Source organism: Perca flavescens, chromosome 14, assembly GCF_004354835.1.
Source record: "Perca flavescens isolate YP-PL-M2 chromosome 14, PFLA_1.0, whole genome shotgun sequence".
In the NCBI taxonomy this organism is placed as follows: Eukaryota; Metazoa; Chordata; class Actinopteri; order Perciformes; family Percidae; genus Perca; species Perca flavescens.
The window spans coordinates 8,959,800-8,973,746 of NC_041344.1; the positions used below are offsets into that span (position 1 = coordinate 8,959,800).

The 13,947-nt window shown below is 39.7% G+C and overlaps 1 protein-coding gene across 1 annotated transcript in view; it reads left to right on the plus strand.

The window, feature by feature from the left end:
- Nucleotides 1-13,947, plus strand: part of pvrl2l (PVR cell adhesion molecule related 2 like) — a 364,045-nt gene that overhangs the window by 242,246 nt on the left and 107,852 nt on the right. The window lies entirely within an intron of this gene.

Genomic DNA, 13,947 nt, shown 5'->3' on the forward strand with positions numbered 1-13,947 from the left:
TATTTTGTGTTTGTAGTAGAACATGTTTACATGCTTAAATGTTCAAAAAACACATTTTTCTCATACTGCCCATGGCTGCTGCACCTGTATTCACCAAGGGGGTAAGCTTCGCTTCAGAACTCGAACCTCCTATGGCGCCATTTTGATGCTACAAAGCCATCACCTCCCGTTAGCATTCCACTGACTAGCATTCATTTTGACGTCACTTGACAGTGAATAACTTTACATCTGAAGTGTTTAAAGACTCTATTTGTCCGTTGTTTAGTTCTAAAGAAACACGACAATGTATAAAAGGCTTCATTACCTTGTACCTCACGTTATGGCTCCGTAGCAGACGTTTTTGTAAAAATAGGCTAACGATTGTGTCATAACCAAGTGACTTACTGTCGCATAGTAGAGGAATTACCGTATAGTACAGGATAAGCTTGCAGGCAGTTTCGACTTACATGAGCTGTTTAGGTTTAATTACTAATGTTAACTAGCATTTTAGTTAGCAATAATTAGCCTGTGCCCATGTTATCTCCTTACATATACCTACACTCTCCGTCTCTGCAAGATTGGGAATGATTGAGATTTCTCTTGTCACAGCTACCAGAAGACTTACAAATGTCAGACACAATGCTCAAGTCACATTTACGTCGTCTCTCTCAGTTGGGCTGAGGCTGCGCAGTAAAGCTGGCCATCACCGGAAAAGTGCTTCTAATATCCTTCACTGGTCTCCGTCCAGAGCAACGGGGTCTATTGGTCCATTATATACTGTCTATGGTATTCACCCCTCTGTCTTAAGACGCTCTGTTGGAGCGCCTGTCTCTTTAAGCCCCCCTCCCGAAAAAGCCCAGTCTGCTCTGATTTGTCAGCAGTCTGTCTCGCTCCTGTAGTTGTTGGCTCCCTACAGTCGGTGTCCGACTTCAACGGAGTATACAGAAGGACTTTGTACCGTGAAAAACACAAATTAAGGCTTATGAACCAAATATGACACAACCGGGCACGTTTCAGCAGCAGTTTGACCCAAAATTGGGGAGAAATTAACAACATTGGCAGCCAAGATTACATAGTTAGCAGTGCACAGTAATAGAATATAGCAGCACTTTCTATCGTCAAAAATCCCAGATAAAGGCTTCTGAACCAAATACTACATAACCGGACATGTTTTAACATTAATGTGACCTGAGAAATTAACAACATTGGCCAATATTACATCACATTCACTGCTGCTAGCATATAGCTACATGCGACAATGTTAACGCCGCAGTGTTACGCGACACAGAGACAAGAGTAGAAAAAACTGTTGAAAACAGATTGTAATCTCAGCATTTTAGCTGACAGGGATTTCTCTGAAATACGTTGACCTCCATTGTTTGAAGCTCTGGCCACGTTTAATATGAAAATCCAACAATTTAACATTATAGATAATACAGAAAATACGAAAAGGAATATTAAGTCACCTTTAAGCGAGTCTGGTGGACTTGCCACCTACTTGTTGCTTTTGTCGTGTTTGCTTAAGCCAGCAGTTAGATAACTTTTGAACTTGCTTGACAGATTTTGTTCATACTGTGTAGATTGCAATTTTCACTTGGCTGAGATTCAATCTTAATGCAATCTGTGTACATTTACAGCTTGCATTAACACGTATTTTTCTCATCCAGATAAGATATCCAGATACATATCACATTTGTATGCCTTGCAGATGAAAATGGGGTCAAAAAGTTTGGTGCCTTCATTACAAAACATCCACTTCTTCAAAAGTAAAATATTTTATAATCTGGAGAAATGTGCTGTCAGACAAGACATTTGTGAGTGGAATAAGCAAAAATGACTTAATGAGATAAAAATCCGGCGACTTTAAAACATATCTGACCTAAGATTTTGTAAGGACATGATATAAGCAGGAAAGATAAAAGTTCTTGGATCTTTTTTATTCGTTACATTTAGGAGAAAGGAGTTAAAAGGCAACTACAGAGAATGTTCTGAAAACCTTTAAAAAAAAAAATGTCTTCTGTTTCTTTTATGTTGAGGAACTTCGCAAGAAGGTTCAAATGCAACCTTGGAACTCATCTAATGGACTAATTCAGTTGGGGCTCAACAGGATTATGTATCTTTGATGAGAATAAATAAGATTTGATCATTCTTAAATAACACTTGCTTGAATTTCCCTTTCTGTAGTGAGTAAAACGGACTGTGGAAAATGGGGTCATGCTAGTTACAAGCGCCCCCCTCTGATCTCTAGCCTGCTGCCCCGCCTCACATGGCGTGTGCTCTGGGAGGTTGCAGTCCTGAACGCAACCCCTGTAAAGTCTTGTCCTTGCTGCCGCGTGTGTGGCGCCCATGCAAAGCAGAGGATGCTGTAACAGGTCACTTGGCTCTGTCACGGGGAAAGAGACTGGAACGGAGGGAGGGGAGCATGGAGGACGAGGGTGGTAGCTTGGTACTCCATCTGGGGAATACCAAATAGGCCGGGAGTGAAAGGGAGACTTTTTCTTCTCAGATCAGAGAAATCGAGAGTTAAAAAAGACGAGAGGCAGAACAGAAACTGAAACCTCAGCCCCTGCTGAGAGGATAAGAAGACATCGCCGGGGTTTTTAGTATACCACCTGAGACCAAGAACGTTTGAAACGCTGTCAATTATTCACCATCCAGCCTGGAGTTAGAGATGGGCAGATTTGTTTCTTGTGGGGCCCAATTGGTTGGCTGCCTTGAAAAGATGACAAAAAGTATGTGGAGGTAATAACAAATTGGCAAGATGGGATTTACAGCTCCGGCAATGAAAGCTGGAGGTGGGAAGGAATCCTCAGAGGAGATATTTTGAAGCGCTATGCCACCCCTGCGCTTGGCGATTGGCTGCTTCCACCCAATGACAACTGTCCTTTTCAACCCAGCCAATTAGTAAAGAAAATGTCTGTCCTGTTTAGCTTTCCTCAGTGCAGTCTATCTGCGACAGATCTTTTTAATTGTAAAAAAATGTTCAGCGGCGCTCCAGGGACCCCTGTGCAGAGGTGGAATTGTATATATCCATCTTTTTCATATTCCCTCTATCTTTGCTCCTGCTTTAGCACCCAGTACAAGCTGTTCTCTCCATGTTTAATTCAGCAATAGGCATGAAAGTGTTCCGCATTATCTCTCTGCTTCACTCTGAAGGAGGAGGAAGACGGCAAGATAGAAAGAGAAGGAGAGAGAAGAGGATAGAGGGGAACGGAGTAAAGAGAGAGAAGGAACAGAGAGGAGGAAGAAGAGGCCTATTAGTTATTGAGCTTAGCTTTTGTTGTTAATCCAGTTAAAGCCAAGGCTCTGCCAGGCCAGCTGAGACTCCAGCAGATGTGGATGAAGTTTCCTCCTCCCAACACTGGTTAGAAGAGGTCTCATTGTACTCTGTAACCAATTTACTTACAGCAGCACTGTCCTGCTTTCCTGCCTCTCAGGATACCTTCTTCTTCTCCCACTGTGCAGCTCTTGCAGTGTTCTGTGCTATACTTAGGGATGTAAATCGTCATGGAATGTTTTTTCTTTTTTTTTTCGGTTTCCTTGTTATTTCAGATTTTGCGTATGCATGTTTAAATGGGTGTCTGCTATTATTATTGTTATTCCTTTCCTTACCTTTTCTCTGATCTGTGCAGTTATAACTGTATCCCTGTATAACAGTGGTTCGTAGCATTTGAATGGATTTGAAGCAGGCTGTTATTTAACACCAATAATCACATAAAAGGGGATAATGTGATCCTGGAATAGTTGACGTTTACGCTTGGTTTATTTTCTTTATTTTTTTGGAAGTAAGTTTGGTCAAGTTTGTACTTCTACTGCTTGGAGGTTTTCAACCATGTAACCATTACTTTTCTATTTACCTACAGTATCGATTTACTCTTCAGTGTTCCTCCTAAACCGTGGAATTTAAGTCACAGTTTAAATCTTTCCAAATCGGCTGAGCTGCTCTACAATTATTTCAAGTTCATCCTGACAACTGCTGAAATACCGTTTGGGGTACAAGAACCCTCGGTTGGGATTTACTGCTTTACAATATGTATGCACACTCTTCCCTCAGCTGTAGAACAGAAGAAATTGGGGGCACAGCTGTGACATATTATCACCTGTCAAACAAGTATTTCAAATTAATTTTGCAAACTTGCTAGCAGAGTTGCCTATTTGTATAAAACAGACATGGAGCGACAATAACATTAATTTGGAGTCCTGTTTCTGTTAATTACACTCCAACATACACTCTCCTTTTAGCTTTAGTTTGGTCTCCACCAACTCTGATGAAAAAGATCTTTAGCTTTGTAGCTGCTAAAGGCTCCACAATGTTGCTAACTTTGTCTGTCTGCTATTTGGTGTTGGGCAGTTAATGTACGGTAAACTTTCATAGCTTTTTTGCTGAAAATAACCAAAACAGTGAACCACTGCAATGGAAAATGGAGAACGGGGAACCGCGGGATAGAACTTGTTTTGGTGGAACATGTGTATGTCGAAGGTTGTTTTAGTCGTGCAACAGAAAACTCAAATTGGACAGATAGTCTAGCTAGCTGTCTGGATTTACCCTGCAGAGATCTGAGAGAAGGTTAATCATAGTCCTCATAAATCCACCGAGTTTAAAATGCCAACACAGAGAAAGCCCAAGGTAAAGGATATTCGCGCCTAAATGATGAACATCTGGCGTAATTTCCGGCTCCACCAGAGCAATCCCAGAAGTGGAACGTTGTGTATATACTGTAGACAACAGTGCGAGTGACTTCTTTTTCATAGACTTAGCCACCCTGACGTCACCCATTGGTTTAAAGCCTCAAGTTTGGCAAGTTTGTCTTCTTGTATCAAGAAATGACCATATTTGGACGAAATGTTGAAGCTGGGGAGAAGCGAGGGGTGGATCTGATTGAGAACCTGAGGACACTGCGGCGGTGGCGACTTGTCAATCATACGGTACCCATGCCCTTGAGCATACCCTACTTTATTGTCTATTTTACTCTAAATGGGACCATAATTTACTTAATGAACATTATGCTGTATTAGAGATGACTTTAAACTAGCGATTGAGACCCCAAACTCATTAGGAATATGTTTATTGCGGTATTAAATCAAGGGAGAAGAAGAGTCATTTTCTGATTGACTTACAGTAGACTATAAAACAGCCAGACTTCTTTCTGGAGCCAGTGGGGCCGCCCCCTGCTGGCCATAAAGAAAGAAAGCATGCAGGTTTAAGGTACTTCTGCAATGGCTCGGTGGTAGCTGCTTGCTAATTTTAACATACAAGTCTGTTAACATGAAGATATTAATTATAGCCGCTTTTGGAAAGCAGGAAAGAATATAGCAGCTTTGTGCCTGTCTGTGTTTCACTCTTTCAGTTTCACTGTCAAGGAACCTTGACACAGCCTTCTTTGATTTTCAGACCCCTGTGTTTATTCAGCTTTTCAGTGTGAGTGGTGCTCAGCGGTCCTCTTATCCGGGTATAGAGTCGTCTTCTGGTCAGTCATTTCACACCAGAAAAAAAGAAAAGAATTCTGGAGCTTTCTTTAATGGTTTGGGTCTAAAGAGTCCTTTATATCTGCTGTTGCTGACCCCCAAAATCCAGAATTCCAGATAGCTGAGCCATTAACGTGATTCAGAATTAATGTGGCACTGTATCAGCTGATGTAATGCTGTCAGCTAGTGGCGCTATACTTTGATGGTGACCTTAACATTGACTAAAGGACTTTGTGTAGGCCTTTGTACATTTCTACAATGAAGCCATTTTTATTGTATCTTTTTGACAAGAGACATTCAGGCTTTTATTTCCTCCTCCTGCCTCAATGACCCCAACTCTCTTTATTCTCGACTGAATCAAAAGTCTCTTTGACATTCCAGCTTGCACAGGAAACAGTTTTGATTTGATGTGGTGTACTAGAAGAAGGAACTGCATCACCCCAGTTCTGGCATTACTTTACCCGTTTTTAGAATTAATGAGTGTAACTTTAGATCTCTGATTAATGTGAAATGAACACTAAAGGACAGGACTTCGAGGAGCTCAGAGTGACCCAATCAGGGATTTGCTTTTGAAATCTACAGACAACTCTGCACGCTGGCAACAGCACAAGGCAGAGTGAGGTGACTTTAAACAAATTCAACCGCAACAGCTGTGATGCTAAAGATGTAATATTAGCGAGTCCAGCATTTTTACAACCTGGCCTCGTACAGCTTTTAATTGCATCTTGTAATTTAGATGTACACTTGTGCTTTTGTATACTGACCCACCTCTTTTTACTATTGTTTGATTGTCCTGGTTTGGTGGTAAAAAGAGTAATCCACCGTATACTGTACCATCACACTCCTGTAACATTGTCAGACTCACGGTGGACAGTTTTACAGAAATATGTAACAACATTGAAACAGCAGAGATATCATCTTTTCTTCCATGTATTCTTCTTCCTTTACCAACGATGCAGCTTCACTGGTCTGTTATGCTAGTAGTGGCTAATGTAGCATCAAACCATTTGCGTCAAACAGAGATGAGGAGCCCCGGAGTTCTGCTGACTCACGTCTTCACCCCCAAGATTCTTTTCATTTTCAAACTTGTAGTCTTCAGACCCAGCCATCACCGATTAAGTGACACTTGAGGACATTTATCAGACTTTGCACCACTCCCTATGGAGCCACAAAAGACTTTATACAGCTTCTTCCACATATAGTAGGCCACTCCCCAAGGCCTGTAAACAGAGATTGATGTATAGAATGTATAAAATTCCCCTTTAAAATCCTCCCTATCTCCGCTGACCTTTAACTGTATCACAGTTAGTATCACACCGTAAGAGTTGTGGTTTTATTTTATTGGTTTTCTGCCTTTTTCTTCTATTGTCTAACCTCGCTTCTATGGCTTGTGACTTCAACTGTTCCCTGTTGTATCTCCACTTGCCCAAAAATAATCTATTATGCAACATTTTTCTTGGCTATATTGTAATGTATACACTTAATACTCACTTCACAGAGCAATATACAACTACTGTGGTCACAACATAAAGAAGTAACATTTAATGAACATGATGTTGAAGTGAATTCCTACAGTGCCTCAATGCAGCAAGCTTAGTTTTGGTGGGTTTGGTGGCGAACAGGAGCATGCAGATCAGACATGTCATGTTTAGGCCAGCTGGTTAAAAAAGCATTAGAAGAAAAAAAAAAAATGAAAGCAAACACACCGTTAAAGCCCTCTGAGATACGCTTGTCACTTTTTGCTGTAGAAATAAAAATCAACCTGACTACCATAGATCTCTTTTGAAAGTGTCTGGATTTAAACAATATATATTCAATAAGAACTTTTATTTTTGTTTAGCTGCAGTATAAATGTCCCTGACAATACTAGATTTTTGTAAATAAAACATATCAACCCAATCTATTGAGATGCCTGATCTCAGGGGTCAACAGAGATCAGGCACACACACCGACACACGCACATGAGTAAACCTTGTAATACGGATTTGTTTTCATCCAGCAGAAGTTTAGAAATGATTTCACCAGTTTACACCGGAGCTTCTACAATGTCAAATTCAGAGAGCCAAATATCATGTCTTAGCACACTGCATGACATCCTGAGTCTATGAAAGTCAGTAGTTTTTTTTAAATCCGATGTCAAGTGCCAGAACCTTGGAATAGAAAAATACTTTGCACATCTATTACATGAGGCAGGTTGGTGCCGAGAGAGGGACGAGTAGTTTAAAAGTTGCAAAGAAACTCCTACCCACTGTCTTACTTGCAACTATCAATTTAACGGCAACATCAATATATTCTGGATGTCCACACTTTTAATGTATCCTATTCAAAATCCACTATTACGACCATGACAAAAGAAACTACAGTATCTTATCTTCTCCCTGTGAGACCTATTGAGGAAGATTCATCTCTCCATCCGCCAGGCACTTGCTTTTATGCCATTGAATCTTGTTTTGCTTCAAGTAAGTAGAAAATTCACTAAGTGGTAAATTGTTCTTTTTTCAAAGCAAAAATGATATTTTCTACAGATTTCTCATCGATCAGAATTGTGGAGAAACATGAGATGCATGATTTGCTCAGTTTAGACTAACTGTGACTCATTTCAGGCAAATATAAAATGATTTAAAGAAGTGAAGCAGCATGGAAACAAGTGAGCCTATCATCCCCCACGGGCAGAGTTACTTTTCTCTCTTCTTCCAATCAAAATCAGGCTTCATGACTGAATAGAAGATTACAGCACTTATAAAGACAGATTTTATTTTTTTTTTTTTTTATAGTGCAAAGCCCTGCTGTGTTGGACAACAGCCTAGCTTCCATCTTCTCTGCCTCTTTTGAGAGTGAACATCACAGGAGAAGAAAAAAAGAGCTCACCCTTTAACAGCTCCAATATCAAGTCTGTCAAAGAATCCTTTTACCTCTTAACAGAACCGAAGAAAGGAGAAAATGTTATTTATTTTTCAGGGGTGGAAAATCAAGGATTAATTCCTAAACAGCGTCAGACTGAAAACAAAATAACCTAACTAAAAGGCTTGAGGCTTTGAAAATCTTGTCGATAAACGCTGAGTCAGATCATTTCAGTGTTCAGCCTCAGTTTTATTTTTAAACATATATAGTGTGGGAAAAATACATAGAATTTCCCCTTCAGTACCTCTAAACTACAGTCTATTCAAATGTGAGAGTGGTATAATTTTGCCTGACAAACACTTACATTATACCTGCTATTTCTTTTTCTTTTTTTTAAAGACGTTTTTGTGTAAATTGATAGTTGCTATGATGATAGATGTCTCATTTTGGGCTGAAACTCCTAAAGTGCAACCTGACATTCATTTCTTGTCACCCCGGACAAAAACTGTGATTCGAATCTATGTGTAGGAGTCAGAGTTTGTCTCTTTTTTTCCCCCTCATGTTTCTCTACTTCCTTATCAGAACTGTACATATCGCAGCAAGAAAACCTCCATCATCATCTCTCAGGTCAGCGCAGATGACCGGACATATTTATGTGTGTGTGTGTTCAGCTTGTGTGGTGGGATGGAGTGTTTTTTGAGTTACTAAGTCTGGAACCTATAAGGCTTACAGGGCCGTTGGGCCTTTTATGCAAACATCAACTCACTAACTAAATGGACTCTGGAGCTCAGAGCACATTTTTTTGGGGTGTAATGACGCTCCAAATCAGGCAGTCTGTATTGGTCTTCCATCTTGGTTTCCTAGCCAATCATGGATGCGTATGTAGCTCTGCCGACACAAGGCACCTTCACTACTGCATCATGCCAATTAGGCAAGTGCTACGCCCTATTATTTGACATTTTGGAAAATAGACTTATTGGCTTTCTTAGATGTACAAAGAGTGGTATGATATTCTCCTCTAATTTTCGGCAAGTAAACAAACAACCGTATATTGCAAAATTTCAAACAATTTCTTATCTATTTGAAAATGGAAGTGAACAAATTTACTCTATCAATCGAGTTTTCAAATGTTTTGCGATCCGCTTGGAATTTGACAAAACGACAAAAAGGTGAATGCCAGTCGAACTCCGCAGTTTTCCATGGCTTATTGGAGTCTGTATTTGTGTGTCTGTTGTGTGTCTGCGTCAGTGTGTGAGTGAATCTTGTAGAAGTCAGATTAGCTGCCAAGTTTAGAAGGAGAGGTATAACTCACTGCTCTGTTCTCTACTCAAGGATTGAAACCCTTAATCAGAGTTCCTTAGTGTGTGTGTGTGTGTGTGTGTGTGTGTGTGTGTGTGTGTGTGTGTGTGTGTGTGTGTGTGTGTGTGTGTGTGTGTGTATTTTGAGTCTGTGTGAGTGTATTTAGTATAAGACCACAAACTTATACGTTGTACTTTAGGCATAAACATGAAACCAGAAATGGGTTTAATTGTACATTTTGTGTGTCAGTTGGGTATCTGCAGGTGGGTTTCCACGTCATTTATTTGCCCTTCTCAGAGCATTAGTGATGCTATTACATTATGCAGCAGCAATTATTATAATGTCATGCACATATATGTATCATGATGTTTGTATGGGATCACCACTCCTCTAGAGATGTTATGCACTGTGACAAAAGAGAGTGAGACACAGAAGAAGAGGGAGAGGTAAAAGCTACAAATGCACACACTTCTTTCCCACTCTCATAAATATTACTGTCACTGCAGGAGACAGATTGCCGTTCATCTCCACTTTATCTCGCTGGCTCAGATTTCTTAACGTGGCTCTTTATCCGTCAAAGTTGATCTTCCTGGAGCTGCAGTTAAATATACTGTTACTTACTTATTATACTGTTTTTTTTTTTTTCGCCTTATCTGAGAAATTAAAAGGCTTTGTAGAACAAGGTGATTTCTCTACAGGATCGATACCCAATGAGGCTGCACTTTCTTTCTCCTTTCACAACAACTGCCTGAGATCGTGTTTTAATTAAGTGATCATTGTCACTGCAATTGTGCTTAAGCAACAAGAGAAAGGTTTTGTAAGGTTTAATTTTGCATCATGGTACAGTATATTACTTTTTCTTTTAGGTTTTGTCCATGTTCAGTAAAGAAACAAAATAAATCAAATACATTGGAAGAAAATCACACAAAAAATGTAACAAAATAAACAGGTCTAAACGCGCTTTTCATTTCACCGCTAGCTCTTTTGTTCCATCGCTGATCCCTTCTGTATTCTATTATAAAAGAAGAAGAAGAATAAAAGAACAACAAAGGGAAATGAAGGAATAAAGGGAAAAAAGTAATGTAATGATGTACATTAGACATAATTGCTTCCATTTGACATGTCATTGAGTCTTCTCCTGGCTGTCCTACTTTTCTCAATTTGTCCTTTTTTTTCTCCTTTCTATCCAATGGGGGAAAAAAAAGTGTTTCATCTTCTTGGTAGAACGGAGTCGAAAAACCTTGGCGTAGTATATCAGTTTCTGATAGGAGTATATTTATCATTCAGTTTAACTGTGTGAGCCTCTTGTGTGAGGGCGATACTTTGGTGCTTTGGAGCCAATAACTACCAGTGCAGTTTCAACTCCGTTTCATACAAGCAATAACAACATCCATATAGCTCCAAGGGTTCTAAATACTACAGCACCACTGCTGAGGATTTTCCTGGAAAGTTTGAAGGAACCAATTTCAAAGCTCTAATTGCCATTGAATCACTAATGTATGTTGTTATGAGGAAGCAAAACCGACATTTATATTTACTGAATTCTTTTTCACTGTTACTCTTTACATTTGGGAGTCAAGATCTTTGTGTATTCAAGCAGCATGACACATGGTGTAGCTAATTGTTACTGTTGCAGAACTCATTGAGTAATTACAACCAGAATCAGAGACACTTTGTTCTCCAAGTACAATACAATGTACAGAAATTTGTCTTGGTGACGGTTCTCGGAGGAATATTACCCTCTATAAAACCTATTCCCTGAATTCATTATGTTAGTCATCATCTCATACAGTTTTAATTTGCCGACATGATCAAGTCTCTCCAGAGGCAGGAAGCCGGAGATCTCTCGGTGATGTCTTCGCAGACGAATCCAGAGCTGCTCACCAAACAATTACTGACATCAGATGATTTATGAAGCAGCGAGATATTCACTGTCGTGTTGTGCTTCTGCAACATCTTTGATGCTAAACATTGACTGCTGTGTTGCTTCTTCACTGCAATTCCCAGAAGCCTGTCAAATCACCTGTCAGTCGGACAATGTAGGCCATACTGCAAGATGTCTTTTTTTTTTTTTTTTTTTGTAGTTTCTCTCAGTGATATTCTCTGGTAACATGTTCAGAAGCAGTGACTGACTGTAGCGCTCTTTAGAATTGGATTGCACTTGGTATTCAAAATCTGTTAATAAAATTATAAGAAAAAAGGAATTACATTTTCATATTACAACTATTTATTAACAATTGGCCCCACCACCTCCTCACAACTCCAGTAGTATATAAATGTATGTAAAAAAAAAAAAAAAAAACATTGACTCTGAACACAATCCAGGCAGCAATTACATTTGCTGTCACAACATAATTAGATACAGTTTAGTAATAATGGAACTTCGGAGACATGGTTGTCTTGGTAGCTTCTAACTTTCAAACTAGTGATTTAATAAATTGCGTTGCGCAATTAAAACCTCGCCTAGCCAATGATAAAATAATGAGCAGTGTAAACACAGATGTTCCCGCAGCTTCATTAGCAAAAATAGCAGTTTAAAACTCACCTGTCAATGCTGTGGAGATGTAGTTGTATATTACTGAAGTAGTTTGGGATTGCGTCAGTCATTGATGCATTAAAGTTTTTTTCCAACCTGGACCATATTTTCCTATGTTTTTGTGTCAAATGGCGTTTTTCCATTACTTGGTACCTGCTCGACTAGCCTCGACTCTACTTTTTCAACTTTTTGGTTTTTCCATTATGAAAAAAAGTCCCTGGTACTCTTTTTTTGTATAACCTCCATTGAGGTTCCAAGCGAGCTGAGGCGATGACGTGAAAACCTGCAGACTACTGATTGGTCGGAGAGAATCGTCACTAATCACTGTGTCATCATTGCTAGCCACAGACGGGGGGGTGTCCTGAACAAACCCGCCATTTTTAGAAGGGACTTACCATCTCCAACAGAAAACACACACACTGCTCCAAACAGCTCTATCGTAGTCCAGCCTTTACTTCCGTGATGGACGTGCGTCACTTTGTAACACACGTTATAATGCTCACCTAGCTGCTAGCGTGGCACACCCTCATACTCTGCTTCTGACTGGCTAGTAGTACTTACTGCGCATGTGCGACTCCCAACAAAGATGGTACAGAAGTGAGGTGTCTCACTCTGTAGCTAAAACAGAGAGCTCAACACACAGGGTGAAAAGAGGATCTGCAGCAATGTGCAGTACAACAAAAATATGGTGTTTTCTGAAAATTAAACCACATAAACCTATTCTGGTACAACCTTTAAATACAATTATGAACCTTAAATGAGCATAATATTAGCACTTTAACTGAAAGAGTAAACACCCACATTCAGCTTATGACTGTGCAGCTGATTAGGTTGGGAGAGAGAGAGAGAGAGAGAGAGAGAGAGAGAGAGATGTGATGCATAGCAGTCTTCCTGAATGAACTTACGCTGAGCTCCGTTATTGCCATGTACTTTACTTTGAGTCATATTATGTTTTCTCTTTTAACATGCACAACTGCATACAGTTTGAACTTTTTGTCAGTATACGGTCATAGCGGGTCACTTCAATTCGTCTGTCCAACCAGGTGTTGACTCGTCTCCCTCTGTGCTCACTGACTTTTCCATTGCAGTAAAAGAAAAGCTGAGTCACTCCCATCCTTACAGGCTTATCTTCAAAACCACCTTGTGTTACCCTCCTTACATATCCTCTTATCTACTGGTGCAAAAAGCAATATTTCCACCTTTCTCTATTGAGGTTATTTTTGTTTTTATTTCTATCATTTAGTATCTCTACAACACCATAATGCCTTTGACCCTGCACTCTCAAGCAAATACACCTAAATGACAATGGAAATGAAATTACAGTAGATGCTTTGAGGAAACATGACAAATAAATCTTGCTGGTGCTGAGTCGTTGTTTGAAGACGTGAATTTCTATGTGAAAGCCTCCATCTGAAGGAAAAGAAGAGTAATGATTAAAGTTGCCTTCTCTGACAAAATGATTGCTGGCAAGCAAGGAGAAGACATTATGCAGAAAATATGAGTCATCCTAAAATGTTCATGTCGAGAGAGTAATCCTGTTTTTGGAAATATTGACTAATACATTCCAGGTATAAAATATGTTGTCAGGGTTAGTATGTGTCAGACTGACAGATATAAACAGACTACTGCTGTATGAGCCCCTCGCAATAAAAACTTGTAACGACTTCATCTAATAACTATTAAACATTTCAATATCACTTTTGCTTTGGTGGCCCCTAACTTCGGTAGGAGTTTTGAGTTGCATTTCCACTTAAACTTTACATCCAGGATCCAAACAGAAACCAGCTAAATACTACAGATTCAATAGTAATGCATTTGGTCGGGGA